The sequence below is a fragment of the Cupressus sempervirens genome, chromosome 5 (assembly GCF_028749045.1).
Source record: "Cupressus sempervirens isolate cs-2001-9-10 chromosome 5, ASM2874904v1, whole genome shotgun sequence".
NCBI classification, from domain to species: domain Eukaryota; kingdom Viridiplantae; phylum Streptophyta; class Pinopsida; order Cupressales; family Cupressaceae; genus Cupressus; species Cupressus sempervirens.
Window position 1 is genome coordinate 336,774,212 of NC_143122.1, and position 23,180 is coordinate 336,797,391.

Genomic DNA, 23,180 nt, shown 5'->3' on the forward strand with positions numbered 1-23,180 from the left:
ATTTCCTATGTAGATGGAATAAGTAAAAGAATGTCAAGTGGAAAAGTATGATCATTACAATCTTTAAAATCATTCTGACTTTTCTTTCAACTAAGCACAACAATAGTGCTTGGTCTTAAAAAGTGGAAAAGTACATGTGAGAAGCCTATGTGTGTAAATTTAATAGAGGTGTCCAATTGAGAGCAATGATTTATTAAAGTATAATGAAAACCCTCTTAAAAGCTAGGGCATGTGCAGGATCATGGTCAACCAAACTATGCTCTTAAGTGGCAATAAAAAATTAGAGTTATGTCAACTTGATGTGCAATTTTCTACTCATTATTAAATTTATATCAAAAACTTGAGAGAAAAGAATCTCTAGAAAATTGAATCTAGTTTCTAAAACACTAGGACTTATCTCAAAAAAATAAAAATTGATTGGTCAAAATTTTGAATTTTAATGTAATATTACAAAAATCTTAGAACAAAAATAAAAAAAGTAGACATATGTCTAACCACCTTAATCAAAATGAAATGATAATATTTTTTAATAATATTCTAGATATAAGTAGTGGACTCATTTTTGGATGGGACACATATTTTTGGATATTTTTATTCTAAATAAATAAATTAATAATTAAATTTTGACTTCAGTATTTTTTGAATAAAAACCTCTTCTATCGGACTAGCTTAACTAATTCAAATCTTTATAAAATTCAATTTTTCATTGTTTTTCGGTATAGTAGAAGAAACATAGAATGTGATGCATCTTTTGGATTTAAAAAATGTTGTACCATTTGAAAGTTATAGTTGTTTTTCAAGTAGTGTGCTGGTCAACACTTTATATGTAACTCCATTAGAAAATAAGTAATAATTACTTACTAAAATCATAATTTGACAAACCTTACATTTATGGAAAGATAAGAGCATTCTTAAGAAACCATTTTTATTTCATAAAATTTTGGTGAAAAAAAATTCATCAACTACATGTTTGAAGTAAAAATCATATAAAAATAGGCTAAAAGCACATTTAAAGTATGTTTTTAAAGTTGACCATATAGGTTAGGTATCAAAAGATATAGCAGTCCTTATAAATATATTAATTGTTTTCATTTATTATCAAGGTGGGTGGGAAAAAAGTTGGAATATATTTTGAAATGGTTTGAGATATTTTAGAACTACAGACTTTTTAGATCGCCACTTTTTGGCACACCATGATCCTACACATAGCCGCTAGTTTACTACTATATCACATAGATTATAGTCATATGGTAAAAAGCATTAAGGAGCTTTAAATGGTAGAGGTATATAAGAAATAATTTAATGGATCATATGATAGAGAATTTAACAAATAATAAGACATAGTGAGACAACAATCTTAATAAATATAGTAATCATGTGTACTAGAATAGAAGACATTTAGTACTATTTATAGTAGGAGTAATAAATTAAAATGTTTCAAGGATCTTTTAACAAAACACCTAGTTTTGTACGTGCAATATGACTCACCATCAAATACTACAATTAGATGTAAGGTTGTGAGTTAGTTCATAAAGGGATAACCATGAAGGAACAATCATAGTTCTAAAGCTATTAAGAGGAGCTTCAAATTTCATTTAGGTGGTGGTAGGTTGGTAGTTTGAGGAAACTTATTATCTACTCCTATTTTTTCAATTTTGAACTCTATTAAAATAAATTTACAAGTTTCACCTAGCATGAACTGAGAATTCAACAAAGGCTTTCAAATATTTTTGCATAGATGTTAGTGTACTAGTGATATATGGTGATTTTGAGGCTACACTATATCAATATATTATTATATTGTTACAATGAATGGTGATCTAATGAATAAGAAACTAACAAATTAGAGGTTCAAAGATGTTCAATTGTCATAGCATTAAGGATAAGACATTGAAATAGTGAGGTTTTTCCTTTTCAGAATGTGAAAATTATAGCATTATGGCAATAGTAGTGTTAATGAAGACGACAATAGGTGCTCCAAAATTCATGGCCTAAATGAGCAAAGGGATTCCAAAAGATATCAAAACAACGAAGTTCATGGTTGTCTTGTTAGTGATGTGAAAGATGATTTTTATAGTACACAAAGCGTCATATTCAAGAAGTTAAAGAAAAAAAAGGTTTAGGAAAGTAATTTTTCACAGATGAACATGGGACATGCAACCCATTATCTTAAAGCACTGGCATAATACACTTTTAAGGATATTAATGCCATGAAAGTAAAGCCTTAAGTGAGGAGACATGGATTGAATGAGGTCAAGCAATAGATATATGAAAGTTCTCTATAATAGCTAAAGAACATTAGATACTTGCAGCCTCTATATTCACCATGCATTAGTTATAGTTTGTGACCAAGTTTTGAAAGGTTTTGTAAATTTCTTCAAAGATACCTGTCTGGTGCCATTTCTGGTGTTGTTTATCATGAAAGGGTTGTAAGTCTTGTCTCTATCATGGAAATTCCATGTGCTTATGGATTTCAAGGCTGCATACCTTAATGTATTATATTATGCAAGAAAGGGCCCTAAAAGTGAATGCAAATAATTCTTTGACCAAGCCCTAGGTGAGCTAGGCAATGCCCAGCTAGGGCCTGTTAGTAAAGAAAGAGATCCCAAGAGCAAAGCTTGAAGAATGAAGACTTTCCCTTTTGATGGATTGAAGAGGTGTATCAGGAGGTTATAACTTGTGGAGTAGGAGTCTCGATGAAGTGTGGAAGGTGTCTTAAAAGTGGGGATAGTAGGTATCCAAGAAAACCCTACCAAACCCTCAATTTTTCTATTTTTGTTGTATGGCCTGTACACACCCTAAGACCCTAAAAATCCTTGAGCATGGGTCATATGTATCAATTTTTATTAAGGCTAGAGGTGTTGAAACTCTAATAAAAAGGAGCTATTGGCCCAGGAAATCTAGGGGTAGGCCTAATTAGGGGCTCTCCTTATAGCCCTTTTGTGAAGAAATCTTGAAATCAGGTAAAAACCCATTATTTTTATCCATTCAATCATAGTAAAAGTGTTCTAATAACACCTTAAGACATCATGGAAACCTTGGTTGGCCTGGGGAGTGCTATGGTACCCTAGTAGACCGATAAAACCTTTGGAGGGATACTATTCCTAGAAGAGCAAGGGAGTGATGCTACAAGTTTGGATTAGTTTGGGCAAGGTCAGGGGATGTTCTAAGTACCAAGAGATCCTATGGACCACATAGGTGTACATAAAACACCAATATCCACATATAATATACAAGGTTGCATGATGATGGGGGTACTTGGGTACATGTCAAACTTTATTTTTAATTATACTTTATATTTATAGAAAACCTAAATTTATGAGTCATGACAATGATTTTTCAAATCAAGAATAGTGATAAAGTTTCCAAATGTAATGTATTGTTTTCAGTTTCAAATTTGTTATATGTTTGTAATAATAATTTATGATAAATTTTTAGATGCATAACATAGAAGGCAAGTTTAAACATGAACAAGAAGATCATAAATCATATGGCAATGACATATTGCAAATGATAAATTTCTAGCTATAACACTAATAAAGTTTATCATTGATCAATATTGTACCAAAGTTTCGAATTGATCAGGTATTAAATTAAGCTTGATAAACAAATAACAGAGGAGGAAAACTTTAAACATGAAAAAGATTATAAATCATATGATGATGACATATTGGAAATGGTAAAATTATGCTTAAATAGTGATAAAGTTTATTATTAATCAATATTCTATCAAAGTTTCAAATTGATTAGGTATTGAATTAAGCTTGATAAAAAATGAGCTAATACACAAATAAAAAACTGAATTTTTTTTTTGAAATCTCAATCGAGGTCCTTAACTATGATGCTCTCCACCGAGTACCCAATACTTGGGATATGTGTACCTGGTACTTGGGTATGTGGGTACGAGTACCGAGGGTGTCATACATGAAGGAACATATAATATATTATGATAACCAATAATGTCATACATGAAAAGACATATCATATATTAAATAATAATGTCATAAGTCTAATAATTTTATGCATCAAATAAATGTGATACGTCAAATATAAAATGTCATTTATATATCAAATTTATATCAAATATATCCACTGACATAAAATCTGACATATATGTCCATTGATGCCTATACATTTATGTTTATCAACTATATCTTCTCCTTCCCACGAGGGGAAGGAAACAAATCTCTAGAGGTCTTCGATCATCATGTGGAGGGAGATGATGGCGATGATGGGGTCTTCCTCACATGCTCACTCATCCTCTTGTTGAGGCTCTTCTCTAACTCGAGCTGATACAAAAAAAGTAGATATGAATCAATAGTTATTATACATTGAAATCAAATATACATACACACAAAATTAATTATTTTCTTACCACCATCATATAGTCGCTTTGCAAGTCCACCTCGAAGGCTCATGGATGATCAGGTGTAACAAGACCTTACAACAATTCAACCAATATAATCACTTATAAATAACATTACAAATTTTGGTACTAAATATTATAAACAAAAACTAAAACCAAAAAAATTCTTTCATACCTTAGTCAATGGCTATGAACTAGCCATTGCTGCAGCCACTCCACAATCGATGAATTGCTGAAGATGAGGAAGAGCATCAGTCAAGAGCTACACATCATACAATACATGTTACATGTAACATGAAACATGAAGTAAATATAATCAAATGAATTAAATTAACATGAAACAAATGTACCTTTATGAAGCTTGTATCACATCTAGGCTCAGAGTCCATATTGATGTTGATGGTCCTATAGAGAACTAATGCACATGCATAATTTCTTTTGTCAATCCTTCATATGATTACTTCCAAATGTGCATAAGGATCTACATGATGTGCACATGTGACCATGACACACAGAAGGATCCTCCTCAACTAATGGACTCGTGCAATGAATGAGGGTTTGCATCAAAGCATTAATAGACCCTAGAATGCTGGCCTCTACATGTTCCTTCACAACTGAAGGAATAGTTACATGCTCACCCTATGCCTTGACCATAGGTGCCCTAACTACATTAGGGTCATGATGTGCCCCTAACCTCTCAAATGATGATCCCTAACCTCTACCTTGAGATTCTAATATATACAAATAATTGGGAATCTCTCCAAGGACAAACTCACAATACAATTTCCTTAAGAAATACATTGAGACCTCATGATTATTGCAAGGAGAGGCATCAAAAACCATCCACCATTGATCACAAAAAATATTTTGAATACCATCATGTATGCACCAATGGATGGGGAACCATTTACTTATCTCTATAATAGTATCTTGTTCACCAAGCTTTCTAAATAATGCACAAATCCTACCTTTTGGTATATCTTTTTTTTTAACATCTTGATGTGATAATTTATTTGCATAATATCTTTTTTTTTCATCCCTCTTAACCCACCAAATATCTAACTGACCATTAACAGAAGCTATGTGGGTCTTAATGGACTCGAGGGAAGATGCCGACTGAGCTCTCATTAGATTGGTTTGTTCACAACCTTTCAACCTACCAATGAGTTCTTCTAAATCATTTTTGCCTCTTTCTATTTCATTTATTATGTTTTCTTGTGTGCCTGGAGGAGGTCTTCCAATTGGTGCAGGCTGTAGAATTTGTTGTTCTTGTTGTGGAGGGTTTTGATTCTAATCTTGTTGAGGGTTTTGGTTTGGATCTTGTTGACAGCTTTGGTTTTGATCTTCTTGGGGATTTGTCAATTCATTATTCACTTTTCCTAATAAGAAATCAATTGAAATCTAAATAAATAAACAAATTTAAAGAAAAATTGAAAAAAACCTACAAAATAATACAAAAAACATATAAAACAATGCAAAGAGAAGGTTAGACAATATACTACATGCTCATGATCTTGAACTTTAATAGTGAGGAGGCATATTGAAAAGGTGGGTGGAAAAAACCTTCAATTTTCTCAATTTATGTACGCATTGTAATGGGAAGTTAGAAAATGAAGAAAAAATGAATGGGCTATAGGTTTGCAGCCCATTTATAATAATTTGGGTTTTCTAAAAATGTGTATGCACTATAGCACATATGCACTATAGAATGTACACACTATGGCTCAAGATACCCAAGCCATAGCATGTGCACACTATAGCACATACGCGCTATTGAAAGTTAGAAAAAAAAAAAAAAAAAAAACTAGTGTCACCTTTTTGGCACCACAAATTGGTGCACTTACCCTCTGCACATGTCTTTAATTCTAAATTTTCAACAAAATTATCTACAACTGCAAGGGTACATACTTGCTGATCTAAAATTAAACATTCTTCATGACATTGATTTCTTCTGATGACTTCATCTTGCCTGCAAACACTTTTAGAGAAATGGCTCTTAGTTAATCCATACCTTACATTGTTTTCAATCTCTATTGTTGTCATGAATGCCACTTGGGTCCTTTATCTCTTAATATATAACTCATCTTTTTATCAAATGCATCAAGATAAATCAATAAACACACTTGATCATCTAGCTTACAATTTTTAGAAATCTCATTAAAAACTACTTCATGAAGGCTAATTGTAATTCATCCCAAGATGAAATAGAACATGCAAGCAGAAAGGAAAACCAATCTCTACCATCACCTTCTAAAGTTTGAACAAACAACTTCATATGTACATCATAATGAGAAATCTTGAAATCACCAATCAAATCATTGAACATCTTAACATGATGACTAGCTAAATTTTCATGGTTCCCATTGAACTTAGGCAAATACTTTTTGAGATCATATGACATAGTATTTAGGAAACCATGAATGGGGTTGAAAAATAATGGCATGTATCTCTTGGTAGAAATAGATCTATAATTATTATCCATGGACTACATACTAGGTGAAAATAAGTTTACCATTTCTTACAAACTTAAAACTCTCTCACCAAGACTATGTTCAGAATTTATTACTTGTAGTAGATCTGTAAACTTTTCTACCAATCAAAAAATTGAACATACTTCAAAATATAAAAACATTTATTGAATCTATCCTTCAAAAAGTATTTTGAGATGTATCAAACCATTCTCCTACTTAGTTCTTAAAATACCACTTGATTGAGAAACTTTTGTGGAACTTACTTTCATGGAAAAGAAATCTCATGAAAGTGGAAAGTACCTTGAGTGTTGATGCTTGCAAACTTAATCCTCTAATTTGGCATGGGTGAAAACTTCATTTCTTCATACCATTGATCAAAAACTAGTAGAGCCACCATCTTCTTGAGGAGAACCAAAAGAAATAACTGCTATGATTCACCTTTAACATTCAAATTTCTTATGACAAAAAATCACATACAACACTCAAAAAATTATTAGTCAAGAACTCGTATATTCTCTCTTATTGCCTAAATATTATCATAACTTTTTAGATATTCACAAACAAGTCAAAAAAATCTTTAAAAAATTTATATAGAACCGATTTGCACTAGTACAAAGATCTTTTAGATAGTCACCACCCACAATCATGAGAAAGATTTAAAACATGATTTATAAAATGACAAATCTGAACTAAACTTTCAACTTGTGCAACTTGTAAATCATCAAACACTTCAAAGAGACAAAATATTTTTGAACATTTCTGACTCCAAATTTACAATTGCAACATGAAAACCAAATCCAACTAAACTAATTGAAAATAAAACATATTAATAATATAATTTTCATTCAACCTTCAAAGATATTGTTGTCTTGAATAAGGCATCACTGGGGTGCATGATATTTTGACTAAGAAAATTGAAAAACACATCAGAAAACTCACTACTACAACATTTTTCATTCACCTCTCCTAATGTATTGAATCTCCTTTTTCAAATTATAAAGATTTTTCTACCATTTAGATTCAATATAGGCCCTAGAAGAGTCTCCATTTTATTGGTGACTTAGATGGGAAAAACCATTCTGAAATACAAGATTGAAATATTCAATTCATACCAAAGATTCTTGTCCTTTTAACAAGGCTTATTTTTTGTCTTATCTCCCTAGTAGGATGACCATTTTTTTGGTGTTTTGAAACAACATGGTTTCAAATTACCTTGATGAGAACAAGATACATCTAGGGGCAGCTACTTCCCATCTTCAACATACTCTTTCAAACATCGAGCCAACTATAAGGCAAGACCCTTCTTCTAGTTCAAGCTCTGTAAAACCTAGGTGGGTGTACCTCAGATTCATTTATATGGTACCAATGCTGAAACATACACTTGATTCTAACAAAGTAGATAAAATCATTAATCTTCTAATAGTTATGCAAAGATCTCAAACATGAAATAGCTAGTGACATGACCAAAGAAATTTATAAGCTAAGTGAGGGCATCCATTTCAGTTCTTCAACATTAAAGGAAAATATATTTGATTAACGATGTTGATTTTAGAAAAACCCCAAATATGTATCACGATGAACAAATTGATCCTCTAGCTAATCATTGCCCTATCTATTGGGAAATTCCACAAATTAAACACACACATATGTGATACCAATGACATATTCCATATATCACAATATCATATTATCTTATCACTTTGTGAATTGGATATTGGTGTTCATAAAGACCTCATTCTCATGAAATATCCTTCTCAAAATTACCAACAACACTATCAAATACATCAAGCATTTACTTTTCCCTTTGTTCCAACAACAAAATATATCAAACATAGAAGCTTATGGGGGTGCAAATAGGTCTCATTTCTTTGTCCCTAAATGACATAAGATTGTAGATTATAGAGATAGGAGATGAGAATCAAAATGAAACTAAGAGATTCCTACTCATTTGTATTCATTTCTTTGAAACTATACATTTAGATGCATGTAAAACAATTCATAAAACTACTAAGTAGATCAGAACTAACTATATTATCTTCACTACTACTATTCATACAAGAGAAATATGTTGAATAATTTTGTGTCACAGTGATGGAAATACATCAAAACTAGAACCCTAGTCCCACAAATTCAAGAAAACTCAAGATTGGAACACATGGTATCACAATAGTGAGAAATTTTCTTCAAAATTGGAACCCCTACAATGAATTAGAAAGAGAGAGATATAGAAGAAGAATGGAATGATGGATCTGATCTAGAAGTGACATGTGTCCATTTGAATCTTCATTCCCTATTATTTTAAAACCTCTCTCATCTTTCAACCCATAAGATCTTATTTGGTTTTCATCATTGTTTTGTAACAAACCCAAAATATCTCTTTTTTAATTATGAAAAACCTTATGTCACCAATATATCTAAAATGCATCATGAAATACTGATAAAACCTCCATTCAACTAACTTGGAAGTGAAAAAATCACCCATAACTACATTTTTAATGCCTTTACATTCAATCAGTTCATCATTTCATAGAAAATTAGATCTAAACTACCTCAACTAAATCAGACTAAAAATTGGGTAGCTAAGAAAAATCCTTTCATAACTGGAATATTGGCCTCCTGTGCAAAAACAAACTCTAAAAATGGAAAGCTTGTTCTCTCCCACTTCCAATGATATATAATAATGTCATACTTTCTTACTGGAAACACTGAGAATATTAAAATAAAAAATAGCCACCTACTATGGCTTCAGACTACATTTTTGCATGTATTTGACCTTTTCTAATGTTTGAACTATAGAATATTAAAAACAAAATTCTAGCTGACCCTACATGTATTTTTTGAGGGAAAATATAATAAAATATTAAATTTTGCATTTTTGAAAATTTTCCACCATTTTCCTTTCTGGTCAAACTTGTTTGATTGAGCTATGACATGGGTCACATTCTGATTGGATCGTCTAATACACATTCACCTAATACTCACCACTTGGGTGCCAAATGTCATTACCTCATTGGTGCCCTATTCTGCCATGTGGTCATTATTAGGAATAAGGTCTCTCGACCTTAATAATTCCTATTCTTATTGTTTTTTTTGTAAATGTGCTTTTTTTCAAATAATGTAATTAAGTGTGAATGTACATGTCTAGTTGGGATGTTGATGTGTCACTCCACATGCATGTGTTAACATCTTGAGTTATGATAGATTCCTATTATAGATTCCTATGATAGATCCTATGACGCGTAAGAGCTATCTTTGGAATATTTAATTATGTGCAAGGAAATCATGACTATAATGGTTATGATAGATTCCTATGACACATAAGAAATATTTTTGGAAGATTTAATTGTGTGTAAGGAAATCCTGTGACTTAAATAGTTATGATGGATTCCTATGATGTGTAAGAGCTATCTTTGGAAGATGCCTTAAAAATGAAAAGCACATTACATAAGAACTTTGAGGGCCATAGATAATTGAGAGTGAGAGTGTGAGTAGTGTACTATTGGTAGCTATTGGATAAGTCTTCCATGTCTTGAAAGAGCTTGCACTCCAAGTATGTTGTAACCTTTGAGTTGAAGATAATACATTGTGCAAGTTTTGGATGGGTGGGGTTGTTTTACTAAAAGGTTTTTCCCCACTAGCATATCTTTGTGTTTGTGCTTTCTTTCTCTATCAATTTTCTATATTCATGGTTGGTTACAATATTATTGTTTGCATAATATAAAATCTGAAATTGTAAGGTTTAAATAGAATTTGCACAATACTTTCCATAAGGGGTTAGTGTAGGAAGTTGTTTCTGCTCTTGAGTTTTCTTACAATTGGTATTAGAGCTTGATCAACTTTCGATTCTAGTTGTTGGGTATTGTCTTTTGAGTTAATCTCAAGTTGAGTGAGATTTTTGTGCAAAGAATTTTAAATTTTAGTTTCAAATTGAGATGGCTAGTTCATCATATGGAAAAATGGAGGTGGAAAAATTTAATGGCAATAATTTTGAGTTGTGGAAACTCAAGATAGAAGACTTGCTTGAAGATCATGATCTATGGGAAGTGAATTCACTTGATGTGAGATTTGCAACAATATCTCAAGCAGATTGGGATCTCAAGGATTAGAAAGTTAAGGGTCTCATTAGACTCTATCTAGCTTATTCAGTTCTCCTAAATATTCTTAATGAGAAGAATGTAAATAGTTTGTGGACATGGCTTGGGTCTATGTATTAGGCCAAATCTCTACTAAACAAGTTGTTTCCAAGGAAGAACTTGTATTCTATAAGAATGGAGGAAGGAGGATTTCTTATATATCATCTAAGTGCTTTTAATTTATTGATTTCATAGTTGAAATCATCTAGTGTCAAGATAGAGGAGGATTGATGTATGACCCTATTATGTTCCCTAGATTCATGGGACCATCTTTTGATAGCTCTTGGAAGTACTTTAGTCATTTTAAAAATGGATAATGTGGTTTCTTCAATATTATCTATCAAGACAAGGAGAAAGTCATCAAATTCAGCTAAGGAAGCTCTTTCTATTCATGGTAGATCCAATGATAGAGGCAAGTAAAATGAAAACAAGTCTAGAAAGGGTAGATCCAAATCCCATGGAAAATTAAAGACTCCTGGAAAGACAAAGGAAAAATGTTGGAACTATGATAAGACTGGGCACTTCCATAAAAACTATAAATAGTGAAATAAAAAGAAGAAGGCCTTAGATTCAGGTTCAGAAAAATCTCAAGAAGATGGTGATGCTTTTATTGTAGCCTTGGCAGCACATGCATCTAATGATGTGTGGTTAATAAACACGGGTGCTTCTTTCTACATGAGCTCTCATCAAAGCTAGTTCTTAATGTATGAAGTTTTTGATGGTGGAAAGGTGTACTAAGATGATGATTCTCACCTAAAAATAGTTGGATGAGGATGGTTCATTATCAGATTCCCTATGGACAAGTAAAGTGGATCAATGGGGTAATGCACATCCATAGTTTGGTACAAAACCTATTATCTGTAAGTATGTTGAATGATGTAGGTGTGCAAGTTGTTTTTTCTAATAGATGTAAGATGATGAGAGGAGCTATGGTACTTGCTAAGGGTACTAGGAGAGGTACGCTATTTCATCTTGATGCATGCATTTCTCAGTGCAATAGTTCTTTTGTTTCGAAGAAAAGAGTAGCTATAACTTCATGCCCACCATCTAAATGAGTAGTAAAGAAGATGATGGTAAATGGTTCCAATGGAAGTGCAACATGTGTACCTAAGGGTGTAAACACATTGCAAGGAAAGCTTCCTACAAAGAAGACAATGTTGTGGCATATAAGATTTGGCCACATTGGTGAGAAGGGCCTTAGAAGCCCAAAAAACAAAAACATCATTGAGGGGTTAAATGACTGTAATCTTGAGTTTGACTTCTGCGAACATTGTGTCTACGGTAAACAAAATCATGTTCAATTTTACTCTAGTTCTCACAAATCTTCTAATGTTTTGGATCTTATTCATTTAGATATATTTGGTCCTATAAAAGTTCCTTCAATCTATGAGTCTATATCTTTTTTATTTTCCATAGATGATTATAGTAGAAGGACATGGATTTATTTCCTAAAATGTAAGACACAAGTCTTTAGTCAGTTCAAGGAATTTAAAGCCCTTGTAGAGAATCAAACTTGTAAGAAGAATAAGTGTGTGGGAATTGATAACGGTGGTGAATTTTTCTTAGTAGAGTTCAAATAGTTCTATTAAGAAAAATATATTGAGAGGCATAAAAAAACTCCTTATACCCCACAACAAAATAGAGTTGTAGAAAGAATGAACAAGACACTAATGGAGAAGGTTAGGAATATGCTTAGTGGAGTTGGTCTTGAACAAAAGTTTTCAGCTGAAGTTGTGGCCATTGCTTGCTATCTAGTTAACTGGTCTCCTACATCAGCTCTTGTTGGTAAGACACCAATGGAGGTGCATCGTCTGGTAAGAACCCTTCAATTAGACATCTTCATGTTTTTGGTTGTGAAGCTTATGCACATGTTCCAAAGGATAAAAGATCTAAGTTGGAAAAAAAAGTTGTCAAATTTATTTTCATTGGATATGGTGTTGGTATGAAAGGGTACATGCTTTGGGATCCTATGACTAGTAAGGTGTTTTTTAGTAGAAATGTTATTTCTAGATAGCTAACATCTTCTCCTATTGTGCTACAACTAGATGAAAATGAAAAAAGAAAGATATTGTTCAGTTGCCTCCTACCCCTAAGAAGACTAAATAGAAAGATAATGTTGGGTCTAGTGATGAGGAGAGCTCTAATAGCTCTGACAGTTTAGAACAGGAAGAACAACCTCAACCTTAGCCCTTGAGGAGATCCATGACAGTAAGCTACTAGAAAGGTTTGGGTATTCTATGCTAGATTCTAGTTGTGCTTTTTCTTTGATTACTAACACTGATGAGCTAGATCTATGAAAGAGGCTTTGGATATGGAAGATCTAGGTTCCTACATTGAGGCCATGGATGATGAGATGGCTTCATTGGATAAAAACAAAACATGGGACCTTGTACCTTTTCCTAAAGGATAGAAACCTGTTGGTAGCAGATGGGTGTTTAAGAAGAAACTATGTGCAGATGACAGTGTTTAAAGGTACAAAGCTGGATTGGTTGTGAAGGGGTATTCATAGGTAGAGGGAATAGATTATGTTGAAATATTCTCTCCTATTGAAAAATTGACATCCATTAGATTTATCTTATCTCTTGCTACATCATATGATTTAGAGATAGAATAGATGGATGTAAAGACAAGTTTCTTTCATGGTGATTTAGAGGAAGAGATTTATATGTCACAACCTAAGCTCTACATTGTTAAAGGTAAAGAATCTTTGGTTTGCATATTAAAGAAGCCTCTATATGGTTTGAAACAATCTCCTAGCATGTGGTACCTTAAGATTGATGCCTTTACGTTATCAATTGGATTTGTAATATTGAAATTACATCATTGTTTTTATTTCAGATTTGAAAATGATCCCCTTATTATTGTTGCATTATATGTTGATGATATGTTGTTGTTTGGGAAGGGTAAGGGTATGGTTTCTAATTTTAAATGTTAGTTATTAGCATAGTTCTAGATGAAAGATCTTGGGGAAGAAAGGTACATTTTGGGTATGGAAATCAGTAGAGATAGATCTAACATAAAACTTTGGTTGAGTCAGAGTAAGTATGTGAAGTTTGTGTTGGAAAGTTTTAGCATAATAGATTGTAGATCATTGTGTGTTCCTATTTATGGCAACAAAGTTATCTATAGATGATAGTCCAAATTCTCCTAGTGAAGTGAAGGACATGAGTAGAGTACATTATGCTAGTGTAGTTGGTAGTCTTATGTATGCTATGGTCTGTACTAGATCAGACATTGCCCAAGCAGTCAGAGTTCTAAGCCAATTTATGGCTAATCTTGGACAGGTACATTAGGATGCAGTTAAGTGAGTATTTAGATATTTGAGGGGTACAAAAAAATTCTCCATCTTTTATCATGGTAACTCTTTTGGAGTTCTACATTTAGTTTTTATTTTTGGGTTTGTGGATTCAGATTGGACAGGTGATATTGATAGTAGGAGATCCACCAATGCTTATGTATTAACTATGTTTGGTGGTACCATCAGTTGGATAAGTAAGCAACAAACTATGGTATCTTTGTCCACTATAGAAGCTAAGTACATGGTTTCTATTCATGGTTGTAAGGAAGCCATTTTTCTTAGGAGATTGTGTTTTGATATTGGTGTTGATGCAGGACAAATTACTATTTGTTGCAATAGTTAGAGTGCTATTTGCCTTCAAAAGAATCCAACTTTCCATGCTAGAAGAAAGCACATTGATGAGAAGTTTCACTTTGTGAGAGATATGGTGGAAGATGGAAAGGTAAATTTGGAGAAGGTAGATACTATAAAGAATGTTCTAGATGCATTGAAAAAACTAGTGGGTGCAGAGAAGTTCAGATGGTGTTTGGAGTCTATGGGCCTTTTGGCCTATAGCAGTTAGTTCTTATTGTGTTCCTATTGCTCTTGCAAGGTGTTCAAGGAGTGGGAGAATTTTAGGAATAAGGTGTTTCAACCTTGGATAATTCCTATTCTTATTATTTGTTTTGTAAATGTATTATTTTTATAAATATTGTAATTAAGTGTAAGTGTACATGTCTAGTTGGGATGTTGATGTATCATTCCACTTGCAAGTGTTGGCATCTTGAGTTATGATGGATTCCTATGATAGATTCCTATGTCAGATTTCTATGATGAATTCCTATGATGGATTCCTATGATGCGTACTTGAGCTATCTTTGGAATATTTAATTATGTGTAAGGGAATCATGACTAAAATGGTTATGATGGATTCCTATGATATGTAAGAAATATTTTTGGAAGATTTAATTATGTGTAAGGAAATCATGACAAAAATAGTTATGATGGATTCCTATGACACGTAAGAGATATGTCCTGAAAGAGCTTTCACTGCAAGTGTATTGTAACCTTTGATGTGAAGATAATACATTGTGCACATTTTGAAGGGGAGGGGTTGTTTTACGGAAAGGTTTTTTTCCATTGGCATATCTTTTTTTTTGTGTTTTCTTGCTCTATTTGTTTTCTATATTCATTTTTGGCTACAATATTATTGTTTACATAATATCAAATCTAAAATTGTAAGGATTTATATAGAATTTGCACAATATTTTGGTTAAGGGATTATTGTAGGAAGCTATTTCTACACTTGAGTTTTCTTATAGCTACCACATGTCTACCATATCACTAGTCGCCATGTCACTATCCTAGGTAGCATTGTGCCACATCATCATGACATAGTGAACTCACAACATGTGGTACCTAAGGACACATCATCATCCAATTAGCATTGCTATGTCCTCACCTTGTCATCATGCCACCTCATCCTACCACATCATCGGTCACTATGTCACATGATGAGTCAGCATTTTTCCATGTCATCATGACATAACAACCTCATAGCATGTGACATTTTCAACAACCTCAGCACCATAGGAAGTGTGCCACTTCAGGAAGTCTCTGCCACTTGTTAATTTTTGACTGGTCCATCTTAGTCTAGCTAGTGCCATGTGTTAGTCCTTGATTCATTTGGGGGGTCTACATCATTAGTTTGACTAGCATATTTTGGTCAAAATATAAGCTTCTAGCTCGATTGGTTGACTAGAAATCTAGGTATTGGTGGGGCCCTCAACATGAGCTTGTGGTTTTCAAAAGCTCGTATCTTTCAAGACACTTGATATGTGAGTATTGGGGCTTATAAATGCATATGTAGTGTCCCCCACCACCAATGTGGGATTAATTAATTGATTTCATTCTCTATTTCACCTTTTCTCATTTGCAACTAGAGATGATTAGAGGGGCCCTTCAATATTTCTATGATTAAATCTTTACTCCAAATGATTTTCTACCAATGAGGCATCCTATTTTCTATCAAACCATTTAGATGCCTTGTTGATGCATCTGAACTTTGAACATGCAACTATAGATGGTAGTGTTTTGTGGAAAGTTAAAACTTTGGATTTGTTCACATAGTGGGTGTTGTGTGTGAGAATGAAGACAATGAATATCAAAACTTCAATAATGATCAAGAAAAATCATGGAAGAATGATGAGTAGATAAAAGAAAAACATAGATGTTTAGGCCCTCCAACATCCATTTTTATTTCCTCAATTTAAAAATTGGTGGCTCCCTTCTTATGGATGTAACTTTTTTAAACCATTTTTTAGTACCATAGATACAAGCAACACTAGGCATTCCAGTTTTTTCAACTTGATGCACCATCTATGTTGTGAGGAAATGGCATGTAATTCTACAAATTGGCTTATGCATTAGACTTCAAGGAACTCAATTTTCATTTTAAATTTGTAAAAATCACAACCCAAAATAGAATAGTCACAGGGGAAAAAGGACAACAGAGCTTAAGTGATAAGAAAACTAATGGATTCTGTTTAAGTATTCCCATTTCTCAAAAGATGGCACATTCAAGTTTGTTTGAGTAGCTCTAACCACACCAATATGTTTGAAATGATCCTCATGTTGGTATCTCCTATAAGAATTTTTTTCATCCATGTATGGAAATCCTTTTGAAAACTTGAAATAATATAATTATTTATTAGTGTGCCAGTGGGAAGACTATTATAAGAGGTAATTACCAACAGGGTTCCCTCTACAATCATTGGGATCCTTTTGGGAAACTAAGAGTCAAAAAATTGAAGATAGTTGAAATGCCCTTCAGGAGGATAAAAATTATCAAACTGATAAAAACCACAACACACTTTCTCACTTAATGATATAAGGCATCATGTACCATGGAATAAGCCAACCACCAAAATAAACACTAGTAGAAGTTGGTCTTATGACATTCCTAGCTTGTTTAGTTATCTTCCCTTATTTCTAACAGTGTGCACACAATGTGCACATTGATTTCCTGTTAAATTTCTTTATGTGATCCCTATCAATAATAAAATTCCAAATCTAGTTCTTAATTTTCCATCCTAATCAAGATTTTCATAGACAACATCTACATTTGTTTCCTTGTAAAGCCTTTTTGTTCTGCTAGCTTCTAGTTCTTCATTAAACCCCTCACTTTGCTTGCATTATAGTTTAGAATGTAGAACCCCCACAAATCTATTTGGTTTTTCATGACAATAAGCATACATCAAGACCTTATAAAAAATAGTGTCATTATAATCATGCCTTTTAAATCATCCTTAATTTTCCTCGAATTCTATCAATCCTGGAAAAATTACTTGGGCCCCAAATTGGATCTGGCTAAAAAAAAAATATTTTCAAACAACTGATATTGCACACTAATCCACTAATCACCCGACATTGATTTAAAACAAATTCAACCATTAAAAATTATCTTTTAACTTATTTCACCCTTTTTTGCAACTTGTCTATTTCATGTCAATGGGTCCTCTAACTGGCTTTAAAAACTGACAAAAACACTTGACTATTGATCTTAGATTGGTTTTGACAAGTGAGTGTCAACACACTTAAAACCATTTACTTAGTTCATGTCGAACTAGTAATACATGTTGAGCATAACATATAAATAATAGACCATGCTAATTGAATTCAACTACCGAGTAAACAATGGATGCCAAGTAGTTCAGTGCTGAGTCAGAAGCAGAAATACAATATATGCTAAGCATTAGAGACTTCATATGCTGAGTGAGACATATTGGACATATTTATTTGTAATGGCACAAACAACTATGTAAACCATTTTTGAGATGAGTTAAGGATAGATTTTGATCTTTCGGAGATGAGGATTAATCTATATGTGGATTCCCTATGCAATTGCATGCAACCAATTAGAAAATGGGAAGGTTTAAGTAGCAAAATGATGAATCTTAGTCATAGATTCATACCTAACCCTAAACCACCAGATTCTTCATAAGGAGGATGAAGCTCTAAATTTTTAACAATCATGAGAATAGTGCACAAGGCATGAATGATCGAATTGGAAGAGTGAATAAGAAAATTTGTAGAGCATTCAAGGTGACTTAGTAGTAAGTATGAATTGTAGAATTAGTTAAGTGAAGAATAGAGGATAGCGAAGGATACAACATTGATACATCAAATTTTCAAGGGTTAATTAGAGATTGGATAGAGGCGATCTATTATTAGGCAAGCAAGTGCCAACTGTAGGATCTATGCTAAGACATTTTGATAGGTGATTTCAGTTAAATCTCTTAACATAGTAGTCCTAATAGGTTGTATTAAATCTTTAATAGGGTGCTTACTTAATTTTAAGTTGAAGTCCTCTAACCAGGCACACTTCTAACAAGGTGTTGAAATCCTCTAACAAGGTTGGACTTAACAGTCTTTGTAAGCCTTTAATAGGGCAGGTCTGTCACAAGGCAGATCATGATTCATGGTCAAACCATTGCAACCTTAATTGGATACACTTTATTTTTGAAATAGTGAAGATTAGTGGGTGTCATCCTCACCTCACTTTTACCTTCTCATTTCGAGGGTTTATGGGTAATCATATATGGTGTTATGTGTATGTTTGATTACATGTTTACATGATTGATGCATATGTTTTACATGTTGTTTCAGTTTATTAATGCATGTGATGGATGAAATGTGAAAGTTTAATAGATCCAAGATTAAACTCTTGATTTAGCCCCCCTCTTAGAAATTTACTCTCTTCCCAATTGTAAATCCAACTATTGGTATCAAACCCAAGTTCTCTAAAGGAGGAGCTTTGCAGCTTAGAGGAAAGATCTTGAAATGGAAGTCTACAAGTCGAGAAAGACTATTGAAAACCAGGAGATTGAAATACATCTCACACTACATCAACTTAATGAGGCAATATAAGAACTAAAGAAATCCTTGAAGAGAAGGAAAGGTATTGCTATTGCAAAAAATGGCATAGTATACAAAGAGATAGACACCACCAAGCTATTTGCAAATGGTAATTCTAGTAAATTTGATGTACCATTTGTAGATCAAATGGAAAAGAATAGGGTTCAAGCTGAGGAAATTATAAATCTCAAGTTATAGCAAGAATCACAAGCTATACTATTATGTGAGGTGACTGAACAAAAGAAGAAAAACATGGAAGACAAAGTCATGATTGAAGAAGACAAAAGAATGCTGGCAAATAGATTGGAAGAAAAGCCAACAGAGCTAATCAAGATCTCTAACATGCAATTAGATACTCTAAGTCAAATGATGAATGCCAACTATGAACTGAATGTTAAGGAGATTGAGATAACCACATTGCTATTGCAGAATGCACAATTGAAGAATGACCTAAAAAGAGAAAAGGAATTTGCTAAAAGTTTGAACAAGCCAAATGAAGCCATCAAATATTTTGAGCAAGTACTAAGATCCCCTAGATCCAACAAAGATACACTAGGATTGGGCTACATAAGCACTAAAGAAGGAGAATCATCCAAAGTTGCTGAAGAAAGGAACATTAAAGGTAAGAACTCCAAACCTACTTGCCATAATTTTGGAAAGAAAGGGCATGCCCCTAATGTGTGCAAGAGCAAAAGTGCAAATCAAAATGTTAAGCTTAAGAACATGGCTCATTGTCATAAGTGAAACAAAAAAGGTCATCAGCCACATGAATGCAAAACTAGGATCATGCATAAAAAATAAAATTGAGGGATATTCCTACAACTATCAGAAGTATGAACATAGAGTCTTTGGATGTAGATCCAAATCCATATGGTCATCAAACAAGCCAAAAAAGGTAAGAAGCTATGAAAACTCTTATAATTGGAATTACTATACAATATATACCTATCACTATTGTCAAGAATATTTACATATTCCTGAGAATCATATTAGAATACACTTTAGTGGTAATTATGAAAGATGGTTGAGTCAAACAACATGTTTTAGCTATTTGAAAACTAGTCACATCAGCAAGCATTATCTAAATAGGTCAAATGCACCAAGTTGTGAATTTGATAAAAGCAAAGGCAAGTTATATGTTGAACACACTAGAGATGAGATAAATACGACAGGGAAAAAGAAATATTCTTGCAACACATTGAATGCAGAAGGGATCACTTCACCCAATGGGTCAAGTGATCACACGTCATCAAACTAGACAATCAAGAGGTATGTGGGACTAATATTCAAGTATAATATTGTACATCAATTCCAAAGAAAAGGCAGATAGTACTAAGAAGACTACATTAGCATGAAAGAAGATGTTGAGTTGTTGATAAGCATGAAATGTCTACTATGTATGCCGAGTGGAATGCTAGTTAATGTCGAGTTGCTGAACTATCTAGTTGATGTCAATTATATAGTAGCTATCAAGTAATGGTAATGTTAATGGATGTCAAGTGATTCTAAAATCAATTTAATGCCAAGTTTATAGCTATACAAGCATTGACCATTAAATGCAAGGGTTTTGAAGGGCATATGATCAATTCCACTCATTATTCGTCATTTGGAATTTGAGCAAAGAGTGAGCAGAGTGAAAGGCAATTCAAAAACTTGTTCATGACATTTGTGAAGAATTTTATAGTGATCTTACACCAATTCTCTAGATTTTACAAGGTATTTATCACAAAGAAAACTACACAGTTTTACTTTGCATAAACCCTTTGAATGTAGAAATGAAAGAGGTTTTAAATGTTTAGCTTGTTAGTAACAAAGGCAAACAACCTGTATTGAAAACCATCCTTGACATAGCATACAAAAAAGATCCTTTTGGTTCCTTATCTATGATCCTACCGAATGTCATAATGGTACAAGATGTAAGGAGATGTTATAATTGAAAAATTGGTAGCATTGGAGACTTAGAAATAAGAGAAGCATATGATAGATTATGTGGAAATGGTATTTTGAAGGAAGAATATAAAATCATTGAGAAGAAGGGTTTGACGTGTGCCCTAGATTTTCCTAGTGTATTCAAAAGTAAATGGATTAGAATTGTGCTAAGTCAAATACATGATGGATCCTTATTCCTAGAGGGTGGACCAATTAAGATCACCAAGAGGATAATTCATAGGGTTACTGGCTACCCAACCCTAGATCAGCCCAAGACTCCGAGGAGTGATTCCAAGGATGATAGAGAAAAATATAGGGGCAAAGTGGAACAAAAGAGACTTGACAATAGATACCATTACTGATCCTTTGGTAAACTTTTTTGTTAGGGCAATCTCTCACAAATTCTATAAATCTAGTAGATTGAATAGTGTACCCTATATCACAATGGATGTTGGCTACCATATTGTGAAGAAAGATCATACTTATGATTTGGCCAAGCTTCAACTCCAAAAATTGATCAAAAATCTTGGAGAAATCAAAAAAACCAAGAGTGCTCAATGCAAATTTGGTGTAACACTTATCTATATATTCTTATATGTACAAAATACATTTCCCTCCTTTGATATAGTAAGCTAGAAAAAAAATAGATCAATAGTAGTGTAGATAAATGAATTTATTGCATAGATGGGAGAACATTTTGAATCATTAATGACAAGTTATTTTGAAAATTTTAAGAAATTCATGAAGGAAAGAATGAGGATACCTATTTTATTGGTTGAAAAACATTACAATGATATATGTTTTCTGGTTGATGTTGATTACACCTTTGTATAGGCTTCCACATCAAGGGTCAGATGGTTAATGCCACTTGGGTATGAGATTAATGTTGATGATGCATCAACAACAATAAATGCACTCCTAGTAGAGGAAATTGACAAGACTACTAAAATATTTGTGAACTATGATGTGATGAAAAAAAGATTGAAATGGAGTTGAAAACTACCTCTACACTTAAGAAGAAAGATAAGCTAGTTAAGAAGCTAAAGGCTAAATTTGGTGACAGGTGCAAATGAGGAAGAAAAGGAAGAAGATGAAGAGGATGAAGAAGAAGAGAAAGAACAAAGACAAGGCCCTCTCACATTGACTTAAGGCATGGGAGAGGATAAAGATGAGGAAATAGTAGGTGTTGAGGAAGAAGAAGCCAAGGAAGCACCCACACATGCCAAGCCAAAGAAAAGAATTGTTAAAGCATAGTCAATGGCTAAGGTAAAGAAAATTGCTAAACCTAGCCAAGCCAAGCCAAGTGCACCTACCACCAGAGCCAACACATGAGCCAAAACATAGAAGGCTAAGGAGAAATCCAAGAAAATAGAGCAAGGAGACCAAGTGAAAAAGAAAAAAAGAAGAAAATATGTTGCACAATCGAATTTAGATGAAGAAAGGACTGGATTGGATGACATAAGCCAATTCAAAGTGGTAAGTTAGAAACCACTTTCTGATAGTGAAAATTTGTGTGGAAATGTCAAGAATAAATTAGATTTGTCTAGATTAAAGCATATTGATTTTGAGAGACTTGAGAAAGAAGAAAAAAATCTAGTGGAAGAAGCTTTATATGCAATGATGTCTAAATTTAAGACTACAGCATTAGAATTTTCTAACTCAGTACCCAAGAAATTGTATGATTTAGTTGAGCAAAAATGGCATTATTGTTTACATTTAAAAAAACAAATAAGGTAAACCACTTTAGGCCAAGTAATGCCAAACCTGACAAAAGAGAAGATTGCTAAGGCTACTAAGAAATATGTAGTTAGGTTTACACCTAAGTGTAGAGCCTTCAGCATACTTCAAAATAATATTGAAGATGTGGTCAAGAAATCTACCCAAATATAGAAACTTATCTATAGGTTGACAACTATTAAACAAAGAGAAGTTGATCCCTCTAAAGGAAAACTTGATGACAAAGAGGGTGTCAATGATGATGATGACAAAGAAAAGGATGATAAGGAAGATGATATAGTGGAGAAGGAAACTAAAAAGTGGACACATTAACTTAGGTAGGGTTATGAATTCTAAGGTATAAAGATTAT